The sequence below is a fragment of the Thamnophis sirtalis genome, unplaced genomic scaffold (genome assembly GCF_051295495.1).
Source record: "Thamnophis sirtalis isolate CommonGarterSnake01/CBP01778 unplaced genomic scaffold, rThaSir2_p1.2 scaffold_2, whole genome shotgun sequence".
Taxonomy (NCBI): Eukaryota; Metazoa; Chordata; class Lepidosauria; order Squamata; family Natricidae; genus Thamnophis; species Thamnophis sirtalis.
This window is the reverse complement of record NW_028261382.1, coordinates 82,657,884-82,682,982: the sequence shown is the minus strand read 5'-3', so window position 1 is coordinate 82,682,982 and position 25,099 is coordinate 82,657,884. Positions and strand designations below refer to the sequence as shown.

The following is a 25,099-nucleotide window of genomic DNA, read 5'->3' as shown; positions in this document are numbered from 1 at the left end:
GCAAAAACTGATGAACAGCGTCCCAGAGAATTCAAAGAAGCAATTACATTATCTGACACATTTCAACAAATCTCTTTGTCAGGTGCAAGAACCACAGTCTTCTTTAAAGTATTTTTACTGACACATACAAGGCAGTCTGGACAGACTAAACAGACTTGGCATCCTCCAGGTTCTTTAAAAGAAAAAAAACCTGGCATGAGGCTGGTTTGTAGAAACATCCAGCTCTCTTTAATTTACAGCTCTTTGTAAGTCTTCTTTCAAGCAAGGGGCAGTAAGTCTGTGTCTTCTTCCCAGATTTTATCTATCCAAATAGGCTAATACAGTGTTTCTCAACCGTGACAGCTTTAAGATGGGTTGACTTCAATTCACAAAATTCCCCAGCCAGTGAACCCAATTCTGGACATTGAAGTTCATCCATCATAAGGCTGCCAAGGTTGAGGAACACTGGGCTAATAGCATAAATATGCCCTTAGCTTAAATATGGTCACACTTGACCACTAGCCATAGAAATTTGCATGACTGAGATTTGGAGGGCAACAGGCATCAAGTATATGCAACTATCTGAATCATGGAAAGCACCATGCAGAAAAAGTACAGAGAAGCCGAAAGCTTATTGATTGAAGGGGAAGATTTCCCCTTCAGGTCTTCTCCCAAAGGGCACTGGAATTGGATAATGGTCATTTCAAGCAGAGGCGACATGCTGATTCTTACAACTTTGCAATATGTTATTTCTCGTTGGTTTAAAATAATGCCCAAATCAAGCTTATGATTTGGCATAATCTCAAAATGATGAACTATAGTTGAGTTTATTGCTCAACCTCCGGAGGCTGCTTCCCATGGAAACAGGAGTGCACTTATGATTCTGAGTGCTTGAATGAGAACATAAGTGCTTTGCTGGATGAGATCAAGGTCTTCGTGGTCCAGCATTCTTGGTCAGAATCCCAGGAATCAGAAAATATTAGGCCAGCCATCCCCAATTGGTACCCTCCTTGTGGATAGTTCCAACATATTTAGAAGGCACCAAATAGTCATTAGATGATTTATAAGAACAAAGTCCCAGGGGTCCATCTTGAACCTATTGCTTGCTAATACAACCTACCGCACTCTTCACCTCTAAACCACTGCTTGTCAACATTCCTCTCCACCTCTGTAACAAGTTAAAGCTATTATATTTTTGTCCTTCCGTATCAGCAGACTTCCAGCCTGTTGTGAATAGCTAAGAAACACTCTGCGCAATACAGAAATAGAAGATTGTATCTCGCTTCATAGGTGGTCCTGACAGATTCTACATGAGATGACATTTCCCATTGTTCAGATATGGTTCCATGTGGAAGAGAAGTTAAAACAAGCATGGACTTTGAGATAATCCTTCAAGGAGTGTCTTAATCAAGTAAACCCCAAATAATGAACACAAGGAGGAGGAGTTTAGATATTCCAAGCATTTCATGCATGTTATCTTGATCTACTTATAATAACTAAGGCTATGCAAGGCATTTGAAAAGGGTGCTTGCAGTGAGTGTTGGCATGAGTGAAACAATCTACCCCAAAATATTCAAGTAGCCATATTTTTAGGAAAGCTCAACAAGGCTTCCCTGATAAGTGCAGGTCCCTGCACAGATGACTTCTTTTGGGACTGCTAGCAAAACCAAAGCAACAATTCCTGTAAAGGTAGATAACCAACGAAATCCTTTGAAACTTCTAGGATGTAGCTACTTTAATAAATTGAATAAGGGTACTTTTATTTTCCCTAGTACACTTAGGAAAGTAACCTCATATTTTACAAGGCAGATTCCTCCTTGTAGTGATGGCTGAGGTTGCCAAATTGAGTACATTTGGCCCACAAGTATGATGTGAATTATGAATCTACATTAGCTTCCTGCCTGAGCAGGGGTTGGACTAGCAAACTTCAAGGTACCTTCCAACTCTGTTATTCTGTTATACTAACATAAATCTAACAAAACAAATATGGATTGCAAAGCTCATTTCCCTGCTCTCACTGGGATCTTCTTTGTTTCTGCTTCTTATATTTTAAAACAACTTCAGGGACCAAAATGCTTTTTTGGTTCAGCTCATCATCTAAGCATCTAATATGCTGTTAGCCTTCAATAAGATCAGATAAAAATTGGGAGAGAAATATTGGTAGACTTTCCTTGCCTAAATATGCCTTTGTTTGAGGCTAGAAGATCGTGCTGGATCCTTACATATTCATAAATGATGGTCTGTTGAGTAAATCACCCTGAATGAATCCACAAATTGCACTATACCACACTCATCATCTGTGTCCTTGCAGATCATGGCCACAATTCCCAGCAGCCTTAGAAGAAGAAGTGGAGCACTTCAATGACATCTGGAGGGCCATTGGCTGTCAACCGTCTGCTGAAGCCCCACCAAACAGCTCATATCATGACTTAGTACAATGGGTATAAACAGTGATGGGTTTCAATTTTTTTAGAATCTCTTCTGTAGGTGTGGCCTGCTTTGTGGGAGTGGCTTTCTGGCCATGTGACTGGGTGGGAGTGGCTTGCCAGCCACCTGACTGGGTAGGCATGGCCAACTTGTAAAATGTGGTGAAACTCACTTAACAACACTCTTGCTTAGCAACCAAACTGTTGGCTCAGAAACTCTGGCATTTGAAGCATGCAAGTCTTAAAGCTGTCAAGTTACAAGACCCTTGCACCCCTAACCCTTTAGAAAAAAAAAACAGGGGTGTTCGAACTTGACAGCTTTAAGACTTGTGGACTTCAGCTCCCAGAATTCCTCTTCTCTCTCTTCATCTTGATGATGTGCGGATGGGCGGGGGGAGGGAGCTGGAACTGGTTCTAAACGGCACTGTAGATTTGTGGAACCTCTTCTATAGAAGAGATTAGAATTGGCAGGAACCCAGCCCTGGGTATAAGAGGCAGAAATAGGGTATGGTGGAAAACAAAATAGCCCTGTTCCCAGTGCAGCTACAAGGTGCACTAGGACAAATCCTTATCTCTCAGCATCACCTATACGAGCCGAGGTGGCGCAGTGGTTAGGGTGCAGTACTGCAGGCCACTTCAGCTTACTGTTATCTGCAGTTCGGCGGTTCTAATCTCACTGGCTCAAGGTTGACTCAGCCTTCCATCCTTCTGAGGTGGGTGAAATGAGGACCCAGACTGTGAAGGCGATATGCTGACTCTGTAAACCGCTTAGAGAGGGCTGAAAGCCCTATGAAGCGGTATATAAGTCTAACTGCTATTGCTATTGCTATTGCTAGTCCTCAACTTACAACAGTTCACTTAGTGACCGTTCAAAGTTACTGAAAAAGTGACTTATGACCGTTTTCACTCTTATGACCATTGCAGCATCGCCATTGTCACATGATCAAAATTCATACACCAGGGAACTGACTCGTATCTGTGACGGTTGCAGCATCCTGGGGGTGGGGAGTGGGATTGTCAAGTGATCACCTTTTACAACCTTCTGACAAGCAAAGTCAATGGGGAAGCCAGCTTCACTTAACAACCATGTTACTAACTTAACAACTGCAATGGTTCACTTAATAATTGTGGCAAGAAAGAGCTTAAAATGGGGCAAAATTCACTTAACTGTCTCGCTTAGCAACATAAATTTTGGGCTCAATTTTGGTCATAATTTGAGGACTATCTTCTTCTGTTACAGCTGTGATGAGAAAAAGGCAATAGGAAACTACATATATTACCATGAGACTCATAGACAAAAGGAAAGAGACAAATGAAATAAATAAGAGGAAGGAAACAGAAAGCACTTAAGTACTTGTTCTTCTAACTACAGGAACTACCTTCTAAACTTTTCTCAGGGTTTTCTAGGCTCCAGGAGGGGTTGCTCCATTCCTGCTCTTGTAATTAATCTTTTCCCTTTCATAAAGGTTGTCCCTTCAGTAACCTTGTTGAACCAATTCCAAGAGTTGAGGAACTTCACTTTCAGAGACGATTCTTGGAGCTGAAGACTAAAGGTGGTTCCCACTTCCGCCATGGACAATGCGCCCATCCTCTGGTCTCACCCATTAATGGCCAACTAGCTTCCTTATCTCACTGGCTGCCATCAGGAGACTCCGTCTTGTCCAAGACAATGGCCTTCCGTGCACAATGCAGACGCCTTAAGTTGAGGAAACTCCCCAGAATGATAATCCACCCATAGTAGGAAGCTATCGCTTGCTCTTTCTCAGATGCACTCACATACTGCACATCAGGGGTGTCAAACACAAGGCCCAAGGGCCGAATCCGGCCCAAGGGGTGCTTAGATGTGGCCCTGGAAACAGCGAAGGACTGGCCCGCAGTGCCTCTACCAGTGAAAATAGGCTCCCGAGTTCCGTTTTCAGTTGTGTCAGCCTCCTGCAACCCTCTGCCAGTAAAAATGGAGCTCGGAAGGGCCGCATGCCCACCCTGTCCACACCCACCCTGGCCCCCTGAGGTCAAACATGATCCTGATGTGGCCCTCAATGACATCGAGTTTGACACCCTCATACAGATAGCCCTCAATATACGACCATAGGAACAGTTGTTAAGTGAATCCTCCTGTCATTAAGCGAATCAGGCTTCCCCTATAGACTTTGCTTGTTGGAAGCTGGGTGGGAAGGATACAAATGGTGATCACATGACCCTGGGACAGCGATATGTTACAAATACATGCCAGTTGCCAAGTGCCCGGATTTCAAATATAAAATTAATTAAATGCAAATAATATGATTGTTCCTTGTGTATTTAGTAATGTTGCCTTCTGTCACGATAAACGTTGCACTAAGCTAGCACATTTTGGAATAGTTTCACATCCAACATTTTTGGCAACTGCATGTGGAACTTTTCCTTTATGGATTAGAGTTGATTATACATCTGATCTGTCAGGGTATGTGAAAGTTCAGCCAACAGTTTGCTATTTACTCTCACTATTGTCGTGACTTATGAATCCAATTGTTGTTGTTCCTCGATTTGCAAAAGAAATTAGCTCAACTTTATGTAATTTTATCCAGTGGAATTCAGGCACCCCTAGTTAATTTCAACACACTGTTTGCTTGGCTGCAATACAAGAATAGAATAGAACACCCCACCCCAAGTTTTTATAGGTAGTGAAAATAATGTTATTGTTAGTCCCCTCCTTCTGCTCTTGTGAAAATTAGAGAGTTCTTTATAAAATACATCATAGGTACAAAACTACAAATCAACTATCAAACCTTTTGTACATCCAGTCATTTTAAAAACTTGGCTCTGCCTCAACGTTGGACAGCGTGTTGGAAGCCCTGTAACAATGTCCTCCCATCTGCTCTGCTAGACGGCAAATTCAATAATAGACCATGCATTGCTAGTCAAGTAATCATTGAAACTATTAGATGTGTCCTTTCATTTGTTTGGAACATATTTCATCACTATTATTCTTGGGCAAAGATGCTTGTCCGATTTCTTTGTTTAGCAGAAAAACAACTTGAGACTTTGGGCTTATAGAATCCATTGTTAACATTTTTTTGTTGTAAACAGATATTTTAGAGTTCTTAAAAATAAGAACGTGAAGCTGAAGAGAAATGACAAAATCAAAAAAATAATAATATTCACCTTTGTTTTGGGAATGGAAAGGGTTTTAAACGACGTTAGGGAAACTGAGGTCCTCCAGATGTTGCTAAAAACAGATATTCGTATCCGTCCAAGGAGGGATAAATTTCCCATGCTATGGCAAACATCTGGAGTGACAGGTTCCTTGCTCCTTTTAGTCATCTGAAATATTTTGCATCAATGCTGATATCTGTAACTATGGATCAGCTAGCCAGACTGTTATCTTTGAGGAGCTACACTCAAACATATTTTAAAAGCCTACTTCTAAGCAACCCTTAGAATTCAATTCCAGTTTCAGATGATTAAAAGAGAGAGAGTGAGAAAAGGGCAAGAAAAGTAGCCATCCAATCCACATGGTGAGACTTTCTTAAATCAGGGGCCTCCAACCTTGGCAACTTTAAGACTTGTGGACTTCAATTCTGGAAGTTGAAGTCCACAGGTCTTAAAGTTGCCAAGGTTGGAGACCCCTGTCTTAAAACGCTCATATCTGTTTCCATGAGAGAATCAACAGCATGCTGACAAGGTCTTCCCCTCCTGATTTTATTACAACTCCAAAACCCCTCAGTCACAAGAAGGCACAGAAGACAGATATTTTGGTTGCCAAATGTGAAAGACAAGATATCACCTTCCTTATGTTTGGGGACTATTGTATTAAGAGTACCAGAATAGAACAGAAGATAGCAATCTGCCTGCATTGAAAAAATCACGAAAGCTTCCTCCAAAGCAACGTTGGGAATGATGAGCCTGGAATCTCTGCCAGAATCACCTGGTTTATTTTGCCAAGAAGGGATATTCTATGCAGAGGATTCAGTAGCCCTGCTGAGGGACATCTCAAACTGGAAATGCCTGAAATACTGGATATATTTTTTTGTACCAGGCTGCTTGGCAATTTCTATGCTTAGGAGCAGGGTTATATGTTATGGGGTGTGGTTGTGTGTGTGTGTATGTTTGTGCGTGTTTAATCATTGTATGCCATCCAGAAACACACTTCTGTGAGGGGAAAAAGGAAAGGAATCCCTGAAGATTTTACTCAGCTTGTCAAGGTTCCGACTGAGGCATGATTGAGAGGGTCCTATCTTTTTATCTAAAACTTTATTGAGTATATCATTTTGGCAAATGATATAGAGCTTCCCCATGCTAACCCCTATAGATAAAGTTCAAATTCCAACCCACCCCCCCCCCCACTAGCTCAGGTCACATTGTCCAATATGGTCTCTGGATATTGTTGTGGGAAAGTCTTTTTTGGCTTCCATAAACACCTGCTGAAATGCCATTGGTTATCACATTGACATCTTGATGTCTGGGTCATTTCCTATCTTCCTCTTCCTCCCCTCATAGCTTGTTGGCAAGTTGAGATGCGATAATAGTTGCAACAGCTTGCCACCACTAGTCATTGCTGACTATAGGGGGCGCCGCTCACCTCTGTTTCAAGGCCCCTGAGCAGGGACTGTCCGAAGACATTCCTGTGGTCATGTGGCCAGCATAACATCACGAACCACTGTTCCCTTTCCACAGAAGTGGTACCTCTTTATCTACTTGCATTTGCCTGCTTTCAAACTGCTAGGCTGGCAGGACAGGGGGCAAGGACGAGAGCTTATCCTGTCATGTGGTGCACAGGTTTTGAACCTGGGCTGTTGGCTTTCCAACCGACAAACCCATCATTTAACTGCTGAGCCACCATGCCACCCACCTATGTGAGAGGTGACCAATTTGTTTGGGTGGCTGAACAAATAGCTAAATAAATAAAACTGTGACTGTTCAGAAATTTTGGAACCCACTGTTGCCCAGTTAGCAACAGTGTGATGGCCAACAATCAGGACTTATAGAAAGTCATTACACTTGATATCCTGTTCACAGTCATCCACCTTCCTACTTCATCTTCTTCTTCCTCCTCCTCCTCCTCCTCCTCCATCATTTTCTTCTTCTACTTTGCCTACATGGCTTCTAGCTTAGTGTCTTGATATAGTAAGATATACAATATATGTATTTAAACTGCCAGGGCTGGATTTTCAAAATGTTGCAAAAAAAACAAAACAAAAACAAATCAACCAACCCCTCAAGTATAATAATCAGGATTAGGTGTGAGAGAAGTGAAGGAAATTCTCGGATCTTTTAAACTTAAAATAATTCAAAAGTATTAGGCTCTGGTTACCACTTATGCCTGAAACAGCTCTATACAAGGGCTCCCTCCCACTTTTTTTTTTTTAAAGGAGACTGCTGGGGAGTGTGTGTGTGTGTGTGTGTAGATGGGAGATGTATGGATTTGATTTTCTTCCCTTGCTCCCCCTCCTGCCCCCCTCCCTTCACAGCCTAAATGCTTCACTTATGAAGTAATCCCTGCGGAGATATGACATCAGCACTCTTCTGGACAGCTCAGGGCTGATGGCTGGCCAGGCATAACTTCTTCCGTTGAACGTTTCCCATCCAAGGGAAAGTGCCTTATGATGTCAAGGTAAGCCAAACCGGAAATGCCCACCCCACGAAATACACATGGCTCCATCACCCCACCAACAAGGTCTGAGAGTGGCACAGCCCTTCACAAAACTTGTGGAGAGTCCTTGTAATTCGGAGCCCTCCAGGGAATAGGCTGGGCAAAGGCTTCCTGTTGGAATCGATTCACTTCCTCTTCTATGAATAGGCTGAGCGTCAAGAGCTGGAACGGGCTCCTGTCAGTAAATAACAGGAGAGCCCTACGCACTTTGTTTCTTCCACTGGTTTCAGCGCCTCTGCCTCTTCTGTCTTGCTAAAGGCTACTGCATCTCACACCAATGCAGAGTATCTGCTGGAATGCTGGATTCAGAAGGAATGCATTGGTCTTGGGCAGGGGTCTCCAAATTTGGCAACTTTGTGAATCCACTTTACTTAGTACAGGGGTCCCCAACCCCTGGTGTAGGGACCAGCATCGCAGAGGTGGGTTCCTACAAGTTCGCACCTATTCGGTAGAACCGGTTCATCAAATCTACCGAACCAGTTAGAAGAGGTTCCACCAGTGGACCCGGAAAGCAGGCCACACCTACAGAAGAGGTTCCAAATTTTTTTGAAACCCACCACTGGTCCTTGAATATGATTATTCTACGCTATCATGCTCATATTTATAAAACTCAGTGCCTCTGTGAAAAGTAAGGATGACTACTGCATTTGTGGTGCAATCAGAACATTGCGTGTGTTGAAGTGGTTTTAATGCAAACCAAAGATGCCTTTTAAAAAACAAGTTTACATCATATTCTTATGCATGCCAGTGCTGTGTGTGAGCTAATTTAAAGTGGTTCTGACAAGTGTCGTCGGCATCTTCATATCCGGTCACATGGGCGGTAAGCCACTCCCATCCAGTCACATGGGCAGCAAGCCACTCCCACAAAGGAGGCCACACCCACAGAGTAGGTTCGAACAATTTTTGAAACCCACCACTGCAGCACCGGGTCGTGGCATGTCAGAAACCGGGCCACACAAAACAAGTGAAGCCCCATCCACTGGATGCAGGCATTACACCAAACCACGCACCCTCCAGTCTACGGAAATACCTCTCTCCATGGAACCGGTCCCTGGTGCCCAAAAGCTTGGGGGCTGCTGCCTTAGCATACTCCCCAAACCTAGCTAATTAGGGCTTGCAAATCATGGTGCTGTACCCAGATACCATGCATTCCTTACTGGGCTGCCTGGATTGGGTAAAAGCAGCTATCATTTCGCTTTTTTTTTTTGGAAGCAAAACATGTCCAGGAACCTCATTCTCTTTTGATTCTGATCCTCTCTCTCTCTCTCTCAAAAAAAGCTGATTAGTCATCAGTGTAAATGGGGTAAAGATTTCCAGCTGCAGTTTGGGTTAAACCCAGCATCCTTTGCCAGATGAAATTGAAAACAACCAACTACGTCAGCTTTGCAGTGATGAAAAAGAGAAGAAAAGGCTAAGTCCAGCCAAAAGCACATGGAAACCTCCCATCACTGTCTTTTCCAACCTGCAAAGGAGTAACGCGAGCTAAAAAGATTTGGCTGGAAAATCCCAGTCGTTGGCTTTCTTGGCTTTACTTACGCACGGTGAGGTTGTTCAATGGACGTTTGGATTTCCTCTTCCTAGCTCACAACAATAGCTGGGCTCAGCCTTGCCAACTTTCAAAGAGCTCTTCTCCTCCCCAAAGTCTTGCCACCCTCCCCTCTCCATCTTCTCAAGAAGCCCGATAACGATCTTATTAAAGGGCTATTCTTACCTCATGTCTGCCGTCAGCAAGAATTCTTGATAAGACCATAGACGTCTGGACATTCTTTTACATGTTACAAATTGAGTTTTTTTTTAAAGGGGGAAAAGAAGGGACAGGGTGATCTCTGCCAGGTCCACTTCTTCTCTCTGAGCCTTGTATTGTTGTTGTTTTTTGGAGGAGGAGGAGACACAATTTCAGAGTAACACAGGTCTAACCCAGAGGAGGACACAACCATCAATTGGTTCATCAACAGATACTAGTGGTAGGGATCAATATGTTCATTGCACTGACAATTGTGTAAGCGGAAATAAACAGTATGGGGCTTAGCAGACTCTAAGGACTGAGCTACTGCTGCTTCTGACTGAGCATGCTCGGTGAATCTATAGGGCTTTTTTCAACCAACCACAGCTAAGCAAATTGCAGAGAAAACTTTTCCATATCTCAAATGTTTATAAGGATATAAAATAATACAAATACAAATGATGGGAAACTAGGGGAGGAAAAAGGGAAGAGGAGAAAGTGTAGGGGAAAAGAGGGGGAAAAGCGAAAAGCATTGACATTGGACTCTTTTTGGCATAGTAGAATAAGATAATAACATTACAGCAGTGTTTCTCAACCTTGGCAACTTGAAGATGTCCGGACTTCAACTCCCAGAATTCCCCAGCCAGCATTCGGAGATGAAATCCAGACATCTTCAAGTTGCCAAAGTTGAGAAACACTGCATTACAGCCTCAACTTTTTTACTTTTACACAGTAATATACACTTGCCATTTCTATAAGAACAAAAACTTTTCTTTGCAAGTAATCCTTGACTTGCAACTTGTTAAGTGAATTTTGCTCCATTTTACAACTTTTTTTGCCACGTTGTTAAGTGAATCAGAGCAGTTGTTAAGTGACTAACACGACTGCTAACTGAATCTGGCTTCCTCATTGCCTCTGCTTGTCCGAAGGTCACAAAAGGGAATTATATGATCCAGAAAACGATTAAATATGAGTCAGTTGTCAAGCATCTGAATTTTGATCCTGTGATCATGGGGATACTGTAGCGGTCGTAAGTGTGAAAAACAGTCGTAAATCGCTTTTTTTCCAGTGCCATTATAACTTTGAGTGGTCACTAAGTGAACTGTACCAAGTCAGAATATCTGTACATCCACTCAGTCCTGCCTACTGCAAATTGAATGTTTTCCAACATCTCTAGTAGGAAGAGCTCTTTCCGTCACTATGATTTGATGATAATACAGTTTTTCCACCTCTAGTGCGTTGCATCTTTTCCCAATTTTACATCTTCCTGATGTGTACATGTACACACTTCCAATGCCCTTAGCTACAGGATTCTAAGAAAGGTAGCGGGGAAATCTGTTCCTTTGCTTTAAGCATCCAGAAAATAGTATCAAGCTGCCCAATACATCATTTGACTTTGGCTAACAGGATTAGGAAGCAACTGATGGAAAAGACATTTTTGGTTTGAGAGGCTGGAAACTGAGATCATCCAGAAGGCCTCATATGAGCCATCCTTGACTTACGACCACAATTGAGTACAAAATAACTGTGGCTAAGTGAATTTTGTTTTTGTTTTTACCTTTCTTGCCACAGTTAAGTGAGACACTGCAGTTGTTAAATTAGGAACATGATGTTTAAATGAATCTGGATTGACTTTGCCTTTCAGAAGGTCACCAAAGGTGATCGCATGACCTGGGACACTCAACCGTAAATATGAATCAGTTGCCAAGCACATGAATTTTGATCATGGGGAAGCTGTAACAGGTATAAAAGTAAAAAACGGTCATAAGTCACTTTTTTTCAGTGCTGTTGCAATTTCAAACAATCATTAAACGAACTATTGAAAATGGAATCTTACCTGTACCGGATTGAGAATTTAAATATGCTAGACTAATCTGGGTTTTAAACCATTAAAGTTGGGAGATCACTCTGGAGAGAAAGTGGTCCTTGGGTTTCGCACTTTGTCTATAACTATTACTGCAGATTAACTTTCTTATCTCTACTCAAACTGTCAAAAGCAGCTAATAGAAGCAAAGGCCTCTATTAATTATGATCAATGTAACAATTAAACCAAATGGATGAAGGGGCTCTCACATGGACCAATGCAGTTAATTTTAATCCCCGTTTCTTCTACATCAATTCTTCATTTACCACTATATTGTTTCCTGGGAGTCTTGGAGTTCCTGCTTGACCAACTGCAGAAAGGGTGAACACAACAGCAATGCCAGGATACACCAACCACAGATGTCCCACACCATTGAGAATCTCCATAGACATTGATGTGTCCTACAGTGTTACGTAGGTTGGAGTAATAACAACAGAACACTTGGTAAAGAGCTACAGACTTCAAGCTATTCAACAGCCAACTTTACAGCACTGTTGTTGTTTCTGACAAAGAAGTTAAAAACGGAATGATAACAAGCAAAAGGGATCCGTGTATGACTCTTTACGTTTCTCCCCATGCCTTGCAGCAAAGCAGGTTAATGGTCTGTGTCTACGGCCTGCTAGGGACGTCAATGCTAACACCCACATTTACTTCTTGGCACAAGAAAAGTTGTGGAAATTCCTTGGCTCCCTTATCAGCGATAAAGCAGCATTATCAGTGATCAATGCCGCAGTTAATTTGGCAAACGTAGTAGGTAGGCAGGCAGGCAGGCAGGCAGGCAGGAAGGAAGGATTTCCACTCACCTTTTGAGCAAGGGCTGCTCAAACAAATGGAAAGGCAGAACTACTATATAGAAATTTCCTCCTAATATTTCATTAAGTTGGAAGGAATAAAAAGCTGGTCTGCTGCCAGCCTTTTGGCCTTCCTTGAAGACATGGCTACATTAACTAGCCCAATGGTGATGTGGCACATTGGAGGTGACTAATGGAATAGCAAGCACCTCACTTCATCCCTGTGTGCACTTTACTCCCTCCAGCTACATCCTGCTTAATTTTTGTTTTATTTTAATTCTTAAATTTAAGATGTTTATCTCCCGACCTTGTTGATGTGAAAGCTTTCAGGTTGGGAAGAACAGGGATTGTACATTCCTACTTCCAAGTGCCACCAATATCTCCGGCCTACGAGGAGGCTAAAATCAAAACCCAGAGAGAACGAACCACAAAGGCCACATTACTCATTTCCCTCCCACTCAGGTCCCCTTGCTATTACTCTCCTTCTCTGGGATGCCAAGAAGGTCAGGAGTGGGCTCCACAGATGGCAACTCCGAGGTGAACAGCAGCCAAACTGCGCTGGCCTAGCACATCTCTCAAAGCTGCCCTAGCAAACTCCTTCGAGGGTGAGTCAGCTCTCCAACCAACCGAGTGCGTAATCCATCTCTCTCTCTCTCTGTGGCTTTTTCTTTTCTTTTTCGTAGTTCCATGTGAGCCCATTCAGGAAGGAAGAGCGGGAGCTGTTTTCTAGCACGATCACAAGCCATGAGCTTTCCCTTTCAGGACAAAGGCAGTCACAGAAAAGAAAAGAAGAAGAAGAAGAAGAAGAAGGCAGAAGGGAGGATTACTCTACGGATCTCAATTCTGAAAAGGAGATTTGGGATGGGAAGGGCAAAGGGTCATCAGCCTGAGGAGTGTAGTGGCTAAGAAGGTGTTTCCAGCAGGCCTTCCGCTTGGAATCATCCCACAGGTACGCATGGAAACATGCTTGGGTCCAGAGCAACAATATACGAGGGCTGGAAATTGTGGAATCAACATTTATATGAGCCAAGGTGGCGCAGTGGTTAAATGCAGCACTGCAGGCTACTGCTAGATCAGCAGTTCAGCGGTTCAAATCTCACCGGCTCAGGGTTGACTCAGCCTTCCATCCTTCTGAGGTGGGTAAAATGAGGACCCAGATTGTTGGGGGCAATATGCTGACTCTCTGTAAACCGCTTAGAGAGGGCTGAAAGCCCTATGAAGCGGTATATAAGTCTACTGCTATTGCTATTGCTATTCCATTGCATGTCAGGTTCTAAGTTTTCTTCTGTTTTAAAAGTGCAAATTTACCAAAGGAAACCTTGGGATCCAAGGCTCCGATGACTTGATAGCATTCTATTAATATATATCTATATCAGTTAAACACAGCTCTCCTTCACTCTCCACCCTTTGGTGCAAGCTAATTCATTGTCAAGATCATCAACAGATCACTATAAAGGTACATTTTACAAATCATTTGTTTTCTAAGCTGTTGCCCTCAAGATGTGTTTGGCCCAAGCTGCTTGAAATATCTGGAAATAGTATCATATTATATCTGAAGGAAACTAGATTTGGATTAGATTAGATTAAACTAGATTAATCTAGTTTGACTAGAAGAGGCTTTCGAGACTGTTGAAGAAATGATTTTGCCCATCCAGTGTTCCTGTTCCATTTAACATGAGGTGACCGGGAATGTTTTATACCCCAAAAATATGCTATTTTTAAGCTTTTTAAAGCTTATTTTAAACCAGTTCAGCATCAAACCCAACACTTTTTCTTGAAAATGTCTATGGAGATTCTCAGTCATTCATTCATGGTTGTCTCAAAAGTGCTTTTTTTTTCCAAAAGGTAAAAGAGAAACTGAAGAAGCTTTTTGGATCAGAAGAAAAATGTCTTCAAGAAAAAACAAAGAACATCCAGTTGCTTTTGGGAAAAAACCCAACCTTTTGATTTTCCTTGAAAAGGCTCCATTACAGAGATATATGATCATAGGATGCTACCTAGAGTTTAAGTTTAAACCAAGTTCCATAAGCTGGTCAACTTTAAGAGGTATGGACGTCAACTCCCAGAATTCCCCAGCCAGTCATGCGTGCCAAAGTTGCCCAGCTTGAGTTTAATCTATTCTGCAGTCACTATTGTCCTAGTCCAGAATATACATTTGTCAATAAATTCTGTGTTGTATGTAAACTCAGCCAGGAGACTTGTTCAATAAACTACACCAACCTTATGGGTTTATAAGCTCATTTGGAATTTTAAAAGACTGTTGTTGGCACTCCCATAAAGTGATTGCCATGGAGGATGTGGCTAATTAAAAAAAAAGATTCATATGATAGAAAGTGAACAAAGCAACGGGCTTCATCCCCACCATTTTATTTTCAAATAATGCCCATTTGGCTAGTCGAACTGTCTCAGGATACCTGTCAGGCATACCTCCTTCAATATCTAAGAAAGGAAAACCTCAACTCCATTTTAATAGAGTTAAAGTACTTTTACTAGATATGAAGTGAAAACAGCAAAAGGAAAGCAAGATCTGAGTCAGAAAGGCGGGAACATATACATATCAAACGTTTACCCAGCATCCTCCCCCCCCCCAATTCCCCAACCCATTGTCCAATCTGCAACTCCCTAAGGTGTCATGTGGGGTGCATCTTCAAACAGCCTCATCAAGTTGATATGCGAAACGGTTGGCCTTGACCAAGTCCAAACATCAGCCACCAGCATGGGCAGAAGATGGTGAGAACAAGACTCCTCCAGCACAATATAATTGCCTTCCCTAATACTATGCACACCCACCCCACCCACCCGTTCCTATGGCAGCCAATAGCAAACAAGCATAGCAAGCAAAACAGAGGCTGACATCACCGTTTCTCACGCTAACTCTCCATTCATTTTTCTAAAGTGAATGAGACTACCGGTAAATAAAAATATTGGGCAAAGATTTTGGTAGATGGCAAGAATTGTGTCAAAGGGCAAATTGTCACGTTGGGGTGCCATGCTGTTAAATGAGAGAGAGTGGGAGAGGGGGGGCAGGGAGGGAGGGAGAGAGAGAGAGAGAGAGAGGGGGAGGGAGGGAGGGAGAGAGAGAGAGAGAGAGAGAAATTCAAATTTCAATAAGCTCTTGGACCTTTTATTCATGGCTGTGTTCCCACAATGCATTCAAGACTGCTTGGCATACCCTTGCTGAATTATTATCTCAGTACTGTTATCATGCTGTGCTATAAAACAGCACTTAGAAATCATGGTGGTTCAACCCAACATTACATCTTTCCGCAATGCATCTATCCAGAGCTCAAACAAGTGCACACCAAATTAAATATTTGTAGCATAGCGGGACACTCACACAGAAAGGTTAATGGCTATATCTTTACCACCAGTCATTAATTAAAAGGAAAGAACACAGGTTATAAACTACTGAAAAGGAAGAAAGGTTAAATATGTTTGTCCTGCACAGCCTGCACCTCTGTGACAAAGTTTCACATGATTATTTCCATGCTGTTAGGAGTACAGCCCCATCATCTCGAAGCACAGGAGAAACCATCCTCCCTGTTCAAGAACTCAGCTTGAATGTTCTATGCTTCAACCGTGATCAATGGGTTTCTTCTAGAGAGGTACCTGCTGTACATTCCGTTTTTGCACTTTGGTTTAAGGATTAATCTTTAAACCTTTCCTGAATAGACACTTCAATAGCAGCTTCATAGATCCCCCCCCCACATATACAGCAAGTGTATTATTTGCACAATTAGAACAAATAAAATAAATCCATCGCATTAGTACTAATGAGCCTCAGTATTAGTAATAATGAGCTGTAAGCCTATACAACACATTAAAAAAAAATCACCGAGTGCTACTATTTAACCATGTCTCCAGTTTACAATTCTGTTTTTCCTATGCTGAATTTGAGTTGTTACTCTAGAAGAAGAAAAAACAAGAAAAAAATGTCTATGTGTCCCTATCTCTCTGTTTCCCACTGTAGATCTGGCTTCACCACATCTTTTAAAGCAGTGGTCTCCAACCTTGGCAACTTTAAGACCTGTGGACTTCAACTCCCAGAGTTCCTCAGCCAGCTTTGCTGGCTGAGGAACTCTGGGAGTTGAAGTCCACAGGTCTTAAAGTTGCCAAGGTTGGAGACCACTGTTTTAAAGTACTCAAATAATATTTGAAAATGCATAAGAAACCTATTTCTACCTTAAGAACTCTATATTGTGCAAACCCAGCATAGCTTATAGAATAACAGGGTTGGGAGGACCTTGGAGTTCTTCTACTTCGACCCTCCTCCCCCCCCCCCCCATTTGAACAGGAACCCTATACCATTTTGGACAGATAGTTGTCCAAACTCTTCTTGAAAACCTCCAGAGCATCCACAACCTCTGGAGCCAAGCCATTCCACAAATTAATTGTTCTCACCAAGAGGAAATTTCTTCTTAGTTCTAGGTTGGATCTCTCTTTGATGATCTTCCACCTTCTACTTCTTATCCTGTCTTCAGGTGCTTTGGAGAATAGGTCGACCTCCTCTTCTTTGTGACAGTTCCTCAAATATTGGAAGACTGCTACCATGTTACATGTAAAGCACTAGGTTTTATTCCACAAAACATGCTTGAATTCATCATGTCTTCGCACAAGGTATGAGCACAACTACAATTTTAACTACTGTATGATTCTTGGAGTATACTAGTAGTTTTGGGGATTTTCTTGAAAAACCAGTCAGGTGGATTTAATTTTTTTTCCAAAAGGAGTATGCTAAACATCTAGGATTTGAAAGGGCATTGCATCTCAGCATTCAAGTGAATTCGAACCTGTTGTGCTGGCTGTGTAGAAAGAGCTGCATTGTTAGCTATATGGAACACCCAAGGAAATGACCCTGGGCTATTTCCTGTCTCTGCCACATACTGTACCTAATCACACTCCTTCAATGAATACTCATTTTGACATTCAACCAGGAAAGACTCATCCGCTTGTCATGTTTTTGCTTCATTTGAGCCATAGATTGATAGGAAACTTTGCCTAATATCACACACACAATCTTGCACTCTAAGCTTCCAATCAACAATTGATCTTTCAGAGATCAATTTCACTACCTCACACAGGGTGGTAGAAGGACAGCAGATAGAAACCCGATTGGTCCAAAAGTCTTCTGAGGCAGGTACATAGAATGGTGCCACCTAAAAGTATCTCTCTGGAGGAGCATCCCTCTAGGCACTTGGTTATTTATTCTCTCAGAAAACCTATGAAATTGATATTCTTCAATCGCTTAGTAAAGGACCCCCCCCCCATTATCACTCCCTCTGGTTGTGCAAGGGAAAATATTGGCCTATACAGGTTGTTGACACATCTTCCTGTGATTGTAAACAGCACAAGCTCTTGATTTTGTCTATGTTGGACGTGGCTGATGGTAGTTGGAGCCTAAAATACCAAGAGGGTGTTGCCTTGCCTGTCTGTGGAACTTCTAAATCTGGGTCCATGTATCACCCTAACTAATGTTTTGTTTAATTGCTCTTTCTTAGTTAAATACAATTTGTTGGACTGATGCAACATACTGAGCGATTAAACATGCTTTAGAAATTTCACTGGCTGAATTCACATAAAACACTAAAATCAAAACGAGCTGAATCAATTATATTTTATTATATGGAGCCCATATTCAACTCATTGAGCAAATGGCCTGACCTATTGATATTTTTTTATGTTCCTGGTCCATGGCAGAGGGATTCAGATCCTGCATTTTTGAGGTACAAGATGGGAGCAAAATGATACGGAAAATCTAACTTTGTGGTTGAACATGTTCTCCTATTCATGACGCCTTGCCAAGTTATGTGACAAGTCCTACCAATTTAGCCTTACAATCTAATAGGACCCTCTCTTCTAAATGTTGAATGTGTCCCTTGTCTACCATTGTAGTAGATGGACCAAACAGGTTAACAGGAATAACATCAAATGGCTACTTGTTAGTAGCATATTCTATTGTTAATGGAAATTCTTTAGTCATTCTTGAAAAAATATAAGGCCACCCAAAAGAGGGGAATGGTATGATGCTCTGGTAGAGTGAAAATTGGAAATTTTGAAAATCGGAAGCCTTGCCAGCTGCAGACCATGATAAGGCAGTGCAGCTGGCACCTATGCCAGGCTTCCAAGCTGCCACAACTGATAAGATTCAGAAAAGGCATTCAGGCTATCCTACCAGGCAGTGGGCATTCTTAAAAATGGATGGTCTGCATTGTCAGGAACAACTGAATGGTATTTGTGATATTTGCTCCTTTTCTCATTCTGCACTCAAACCTGAAACTTCCCAGCCATGGACAGAATTCTACCTCTCATTTACCGGATATATTCATTATTTTATTAAACAAGTGGATATGGATGTCCATCTAACCAGTGGAATGTTTGCGTGATCATATGAGCACACCTGAATGCACTTTCCTCCTCTTGTGCCAGACCAAGTTTCTACCCCAACAGCAACGACATATTCTAAGTGACGATGATAAACAATATAAAGAGTGGCGGACAGCTCAGAGAACTGGGGGTTTTTATGGTGACTTTGGCTGGGCTGAGGACTTATCATCAGTGGTTGGAGTTGGGAAATACGAACGGGGGCTTTGTCCGGCTTAGGCAAAGCGGGCGGCTGACTGGATACGCCGTGGCTGGAGCCTTTTCCGGATGCCCCTCCCCTCCATATTTAACTCGGCTTTACAGCGACACCATTGTTTTTAACAACATTACTTCCCTCACCAATGCTGTCCCCTTTTATCAATACTGCTGCTGGTACTGTTACCATTTCTTCCAGCAATATAGTCCCCCGTTCCAGCACTGTCTCTTTTACCAACGCTGCCTTGGTTACCAACACTACTCACTCTATCAACGCTGCCTATTTTACCAACATTGGTTCCCTGCCGCTTGGGACTTCGCCTACCAGATTTTCCTCACCCATAGACCTAGGGCTTGTGATCCTGTTTGTCTTAGCCCTGACTATTACCATCACCACTACTGGTTTCTATTCCCAGAAGGACACTTTGGTCTGGGCAACAGATGGACAGTTGATAGCAACGAACCGAACTCGCACCTAAAAACTTTTAATTAATTGCGCAACTATTTTAACTTCTATTCTTTCTTTTCTATCTTCTTCTCTTCTCTCTTTGTATGGGCTATGCATGAGGTATGTATGAGATGAATGAATGTCCCACTTTTTATGATTATATTGTTGTATATTTTTGTGTTTTTAACGATTACGTGGGGACTGTTTGGGGGAGTGTATGAGTATGTGTGATTCGGAGGACCTGCCGGGAGTTGCAGGGGCTGGAGGGGTGGTTGGGGGGACCAGAGACACGGGAGAGGGCCGGGGTATTGCGGTCGTAACAGGGAGGGGCAGATACGGCGGGGACTTCAGGGCAGGCCATTACCGGGGAAGGAGGGTTCGCTACATTACAGAGATCCCTCCTTCCGGCCCTGGGAGTCCCACTCCAAGACCAGATGGCGGGAGTAGTCAGGACCCTGGTCTCAGGCTGTTGTCGCTAAATGCCAGGTCTGTTGTTCACAAAGCTCCTCTCGTCCGGGACTTAATTATAGACGAGAGGGCAGACCTGGCATGTATTACTGAAACCTGGCTGGGCCCAGAGGGAGGAGTCCCCCTTGTAGAGCTGTGCCCAGAGGGATTTCAGGTGCTGCATCAGCCGAGAGCCCAGGGAAGGGGTGGGGGTGTGGCCGCTGTTATCCGGGAGTCGTTAGTTCCTCGCAGGGTCCCTGCTCCGGAGATTGTCGGGTGTGAGTCTTTGCTGCTAAAGTTGGACCTCAAGGGTCAAGTGGGTTTGCTGCTAACGTACCTGCCTCCCAACAGCGTTGCAGCAGCCCTCCCCTCGCTCCTCGAGTCGGTAGCCAAGCTGGCGATTGAGTTCCCTAGGCTGATGGTCCTGGGGGACTTTAATTTGCCATCGCTCGGTGAAAACTCTGATGGGACGAGGGAGTTCATGGCTTCCATGACAGCCATGGGCTTGACCCAAGTAATTCGAGGCCCAACCCATACAGCGGGACACATGCTTGACCTTGTATTTCTCTCGGAGCAGTGGATTTATGATCTTGGTCTGAGGGGGAGGGACATCATACCCCTGTCGTGGTCAGACCATTGCCTGCTGAGGCTCGACTTCCGGAGGCCAAACCCCCACTGTAGGGAGGAGGAACCGACCAGGTGGTTCCGCCCCAGGCGTCTTATGGAGCCATCAAGGTTCCAGACAGAGCTTGGGGTTATTCCTGACACTTTCGCCCACAGTCCGGTGGAGACTCTGGCTGCTGCGTGGCACTCGGCAGCGTCAGAGGCCCTCGACCGGATTGCGCCACTGCGGCTCCTCCGAGGCGGCGGATCCCGGAGGCCTCCTTGGTTCACCGAGGAGCTCCGGGAAATGAAGCGCCGGAGGAGATGCCTAGAGCACCGTTGGAGGTCCGATAAGTCCGAATCGAACCGAGCAATGGTAACCACCTGCACCAGGGAATATACTAGGGCTCTTAGGGCAGCTAAAAGATCACACATAGCCTCCCTGGTTGCATCCGCTGAGTCCCGTCCAGCCGCCCTGTTCAGGATAACCCGCTCCCTATTAAACAAAAGGGAGACGGGGGAACCCCTGCAGGGCAGAGCGGAAGAATATGCCCAATTCTTAGCGGACAAAATTGCTCGGTTTCGGTCGGACTTGGACTCCACACCCGCAGTTCCAGCCGAGGCACAGGGGGACCAAGTAGAACAGCTCTGGGTTGAGTTTCAGGACGTTATCCCCGGGGATGTGGACAAGGCCATGAGAGCTGTAAGTTCCTCCACCTGTGTTCTGGATCCGTGTCCCTCATGGCTGGTTGCTAACTGCAGTGAGGTGACACGAGGCTGGATCCAGGCGGTTGTAACCGCCTCCCTTCGGGAGGGGAACTCCCCGCCTCATTGAAAGAGGCGGTGGTGAGACCCCTCCTGAAGAAACCATCCTTGGATCCAGCTGTTCTTAACAGCTATCGCCCGGTCTCCAACCTCCCCTTTTTGGGGAAGGTTGTTGAGAAGGTGGTGGCCTTTCAGCTCCAACGGTCCTTGGAGGAAGCAAACTATCTAGACCCCTTCCAGTCTGGCTTCAGACCCGGTTACAGCACAGAAACCGCGTTGGTCGCATTGATGGATGATCTTTGGAGAGCCAGAGATGAAGGACATCCCTCCATCCTGGTCCTCCTTGACCTCTCAGCGGCTTTCGATACCATCGACCATGGTATCCTTCTGCGACGACTGCGGGAGGTGGGAGTGGGAGGCACCGTGCTACGGTGGTTCTCCTCCTACCTCTCGGACAGGTCGCAGTCGGTGTTAGTGGGAGGGCAGAGATCGTCCCCAAGGCCCCTAAACTATGGGGTGCCGCAGGGTTCGGTCTTATCCCCCCTGCTATTCAACATCTACATGAAACCGCTGGGAGAGATCATCCGCAGGCACGGGATTAGATACCATCAATATGCGGACGATACTCAATTGTATCTGTCCGCCCCGTGCCAAATCAATGAAGCGGTTGACGTGATGGGCCGGGGTCTTGAGGCCGTTATGGACTGGATGAGGATTAACAAGCTTGTGCTCAACCCAGAAAAGACCGAGTGGCTGTTGTGTTTCCCTCCCAAAGATTTGGCCAACATTCCAACACTCAGGCTGGGGGGTCAAATTCTACACCCCTCAGAGAGGGTTCGCAATCTGGGAGTCCTCCTGGATCCACAGCTGTCACTCGACCACCATTTAGCGGCTGTGACCAGGGGGGCATTCGCCCAGGTACGCCTGGTGCGCCAGTTGCGACCCTACCTGAACCGGGAGGCACTCACAACAGTCACTCGGGCCCTTGTGACCTCTAGGCTGGAATACTGCAATGTGCTCTACATGGGGCTGCCCTTGAGGAGCATCCGGCGACTTCAGTTAGTGCAGAACGCGGCCGCGCGAGTGATCGCGGGTGCACCCCGGTTCACCCGCATAACACCTATCCTCCGCGAGCTGCGCTGGCTACCTGTCGATCTCCGGATGCGCTTCAAGGTGCTTCTACTCACCCATAAAGCCCTACATGGCAGTGGATCTGGATACTTGAGAGACCGCCTTCTGCCGATTACCTCCCTACGACCTATAAGATCGCATAGACTGGGCCTCCTCCGCATTCCATCGGCCAGCCAGTGTCGGCTGGCAACTACAAGGAGGAGGGCCTTTTCAGCAGTCGCCCCGACCCTTTGGAACGAGCTCCCCGTGGAGATTCGTACCCTCTCCACCGTCCAAGCCTTCCGCATAGCCTTGAAGAACTGGCTCGCCCGTCAGGCCTGGGGATAAGGACCGTTACCCCGCCCGAATATTGAATGTATGGTGTTGATTTTATTATATGTTGTCGTCTTAATGTCGTATTCCCCCTCCCTTGGTTTTCTGTGAGCCGCCCTGAGTCCCCTCAGGGAAAAGGGCGGCCTACAAATTTCAATAAAACCAAACCAAACCAAAGAAGCAACCTTATCTTGAATGGGGGGTAACCATGCCAAGTCTTTAAAAGAGAAATGGTGAAACGATAAAATCTCACCACTTGGTTTCCTGCCAATTTAAGTCTATATTTTATGCAAGTTGTTTTGCACGCAGTTTGAGGAAACTGCCTCAAAGAGCTGTGTGATCTAGTTGTTTTCTCTCCTGTTTTCAAACTTTTATTTCAGCTATTAACCCAGAGGTGTGCAACATGTAGCCCTTCAAGTATTGGAATATTGGGGGGGGGGGAAGTCTCTTGAACTTTCCCCAATAGCCGTGATGACTAAGGCCATTCATTGCTCCTCATGTTCTATTACCCAACATCCTCAATATGTGACACCAGAATAGCATGTCAAATAGATAGGTTGAATTGAATGTTAGTTATAAATCAATTTCCTTCCGTACTCTGATGGGTTCTGTGCATATGCAGACATACTTTGTGGATTCACAAATACAAATTGATTGGATTTTTAAAAAATCCATATCAAACTGATGATCCAAATTGATTCAAAAGTCCAAATTAATCAATCTTTTGAATTGTTTAAAAATCTAGTTCTGACTATCAGTGAGAATTTGTGGTGAACTAGATACTTCCAAAAGAGTTGAGATAGCATTGTGATGAGATCAGCAGCCACACAGTGAATTCTGGGCAATGAAACCTCTCTAGAAAAAGGGGAGATTGTGAGATTGCCCATTTGTATTCTGGAGAGCTGCTTCTCATGAATAAACTGGAGGAACTGAGGTGTTTGTGGTCAACTTGAGTCGAGCGGCTGAGAGTTGAGGGGTTCCAACCAAGCTCACAGCTGCAATGTAGTCTTTATGGGCATAAGGTTCATCAAACCTCATTTATAATTTTTTTCAGAAACTTTTTTTAACTATTAGAAAATTTCACAATGGCAAGTTTTAGAAGACAGGGTTCCTTCAATCCTTAGTGAAACAAGCTTTACATGCAAGTTTAACTAAGGGGTCTGATGGACTTGAAATAAGATTTTTTAAAAAAAATATAAGAATCTTTCTCACAGGAAAATGCTTTTGTTTTCAAATTTTTCAGAAAATGATAGGATTTTGAAGATTAGATACTAGAGGGAACCATAAGGCACTAAATATTACAATTAAAAGAAAACAATTACATTTGACCAACTAATATAGAATTGAGCAAAATACTTTAACATTGGTTGTATTGAAGGATATTGGTGAATAATGGACCCAGCAGTTAATTTTAAGAGTGTCTTCTATTAAAGATAAAAGGTAAAGGTTTCCCCGCACATGTGTGCTAGTCATTTCTGCCTCTAGGGGCAGGACTCATCTCCGTTTCTAAGCCGAAGAGCCAGCGCTGTCCGAAGACGTCCCTGTGGTCATGTGGCCAGCATGAGTGAATGTCAAAGGCGCACAGAGCACTGTTACCTTCCCACCAAAGTGGTCCCTATTTTTCTACTTGCATTATGCTAGGTTGGCAAAAGCGGGGACAAGTAATGGGAACTTACTCCGTTATGCGACGTAGGGATTCGAACCGCTGAACTGCTGACCTTTCTGATCGACAAGATCAGTGTCTTAGCCACTGAGCCATCGTATTTCACAGTCTATTAAAGATAAACCTATTCCATAACACCTTTTAAGCACAGTCTATTAAACATAAACCTATTCCATAACACCTTTTAAGCACAGTCTATTAAAGATAGACTGTGCTTAAAAGATGTTATTGAACAGGTTTAACAAGACAAGGCTGGAACTGACTCAAAAGTGGTTTTAAAAATGATAGGCTACAAGAATGATAGGGAAAAAGATGCTCCACTGGATACACAAAGAAAGCTGGTTGATGTCAGAATAATTAAAAGGATAGATACAAATAACTCTCATTAAATATAAAATATCTGTTTCATTGAGGATTAAGGATTGCAGGAACATTGAAGTTTAAATCTGGGGCAAATATATATCAAGTCACACAATGTGATAAAACTACAAACGGTTAGGGAGGCTATAGCCCAGTTGCCAATTGACAACACTGTCAAACATGTCCTTTGCCTTACCTTTGACATCAGCATAAAGACAAAGTTGTTGTGAAATATTACAGGTCAAGTTATCTGTCCTTCATATAACATAAATCACATGATAATACATCTTTTTATCTTTTCTATAACTTTAAGCCGCCCTCACCTGGTACAAACATCTCCCAGGCCTGTGATTGCCAGCCTCTTGACAACTCAAGAGGA

At 43.8% G+C, this 25,099-nt stretch overlaps 1 protein-coding gene across 2 annotated transcripts in view; it reads right to left on the bottom strand.

Annotated features, from left to right (window-relative positions):
- The window catches only part of LOC106547508 (G protein-coupled receptor kinase 5), a 91,015-nt gene that overhangs the window by 40,567 nt on the left and 25,349 nt on the right, over window positions 1-25,099 (bottom strand). The gene's annotated exons all lie outside the window — the stretch shown is intronic.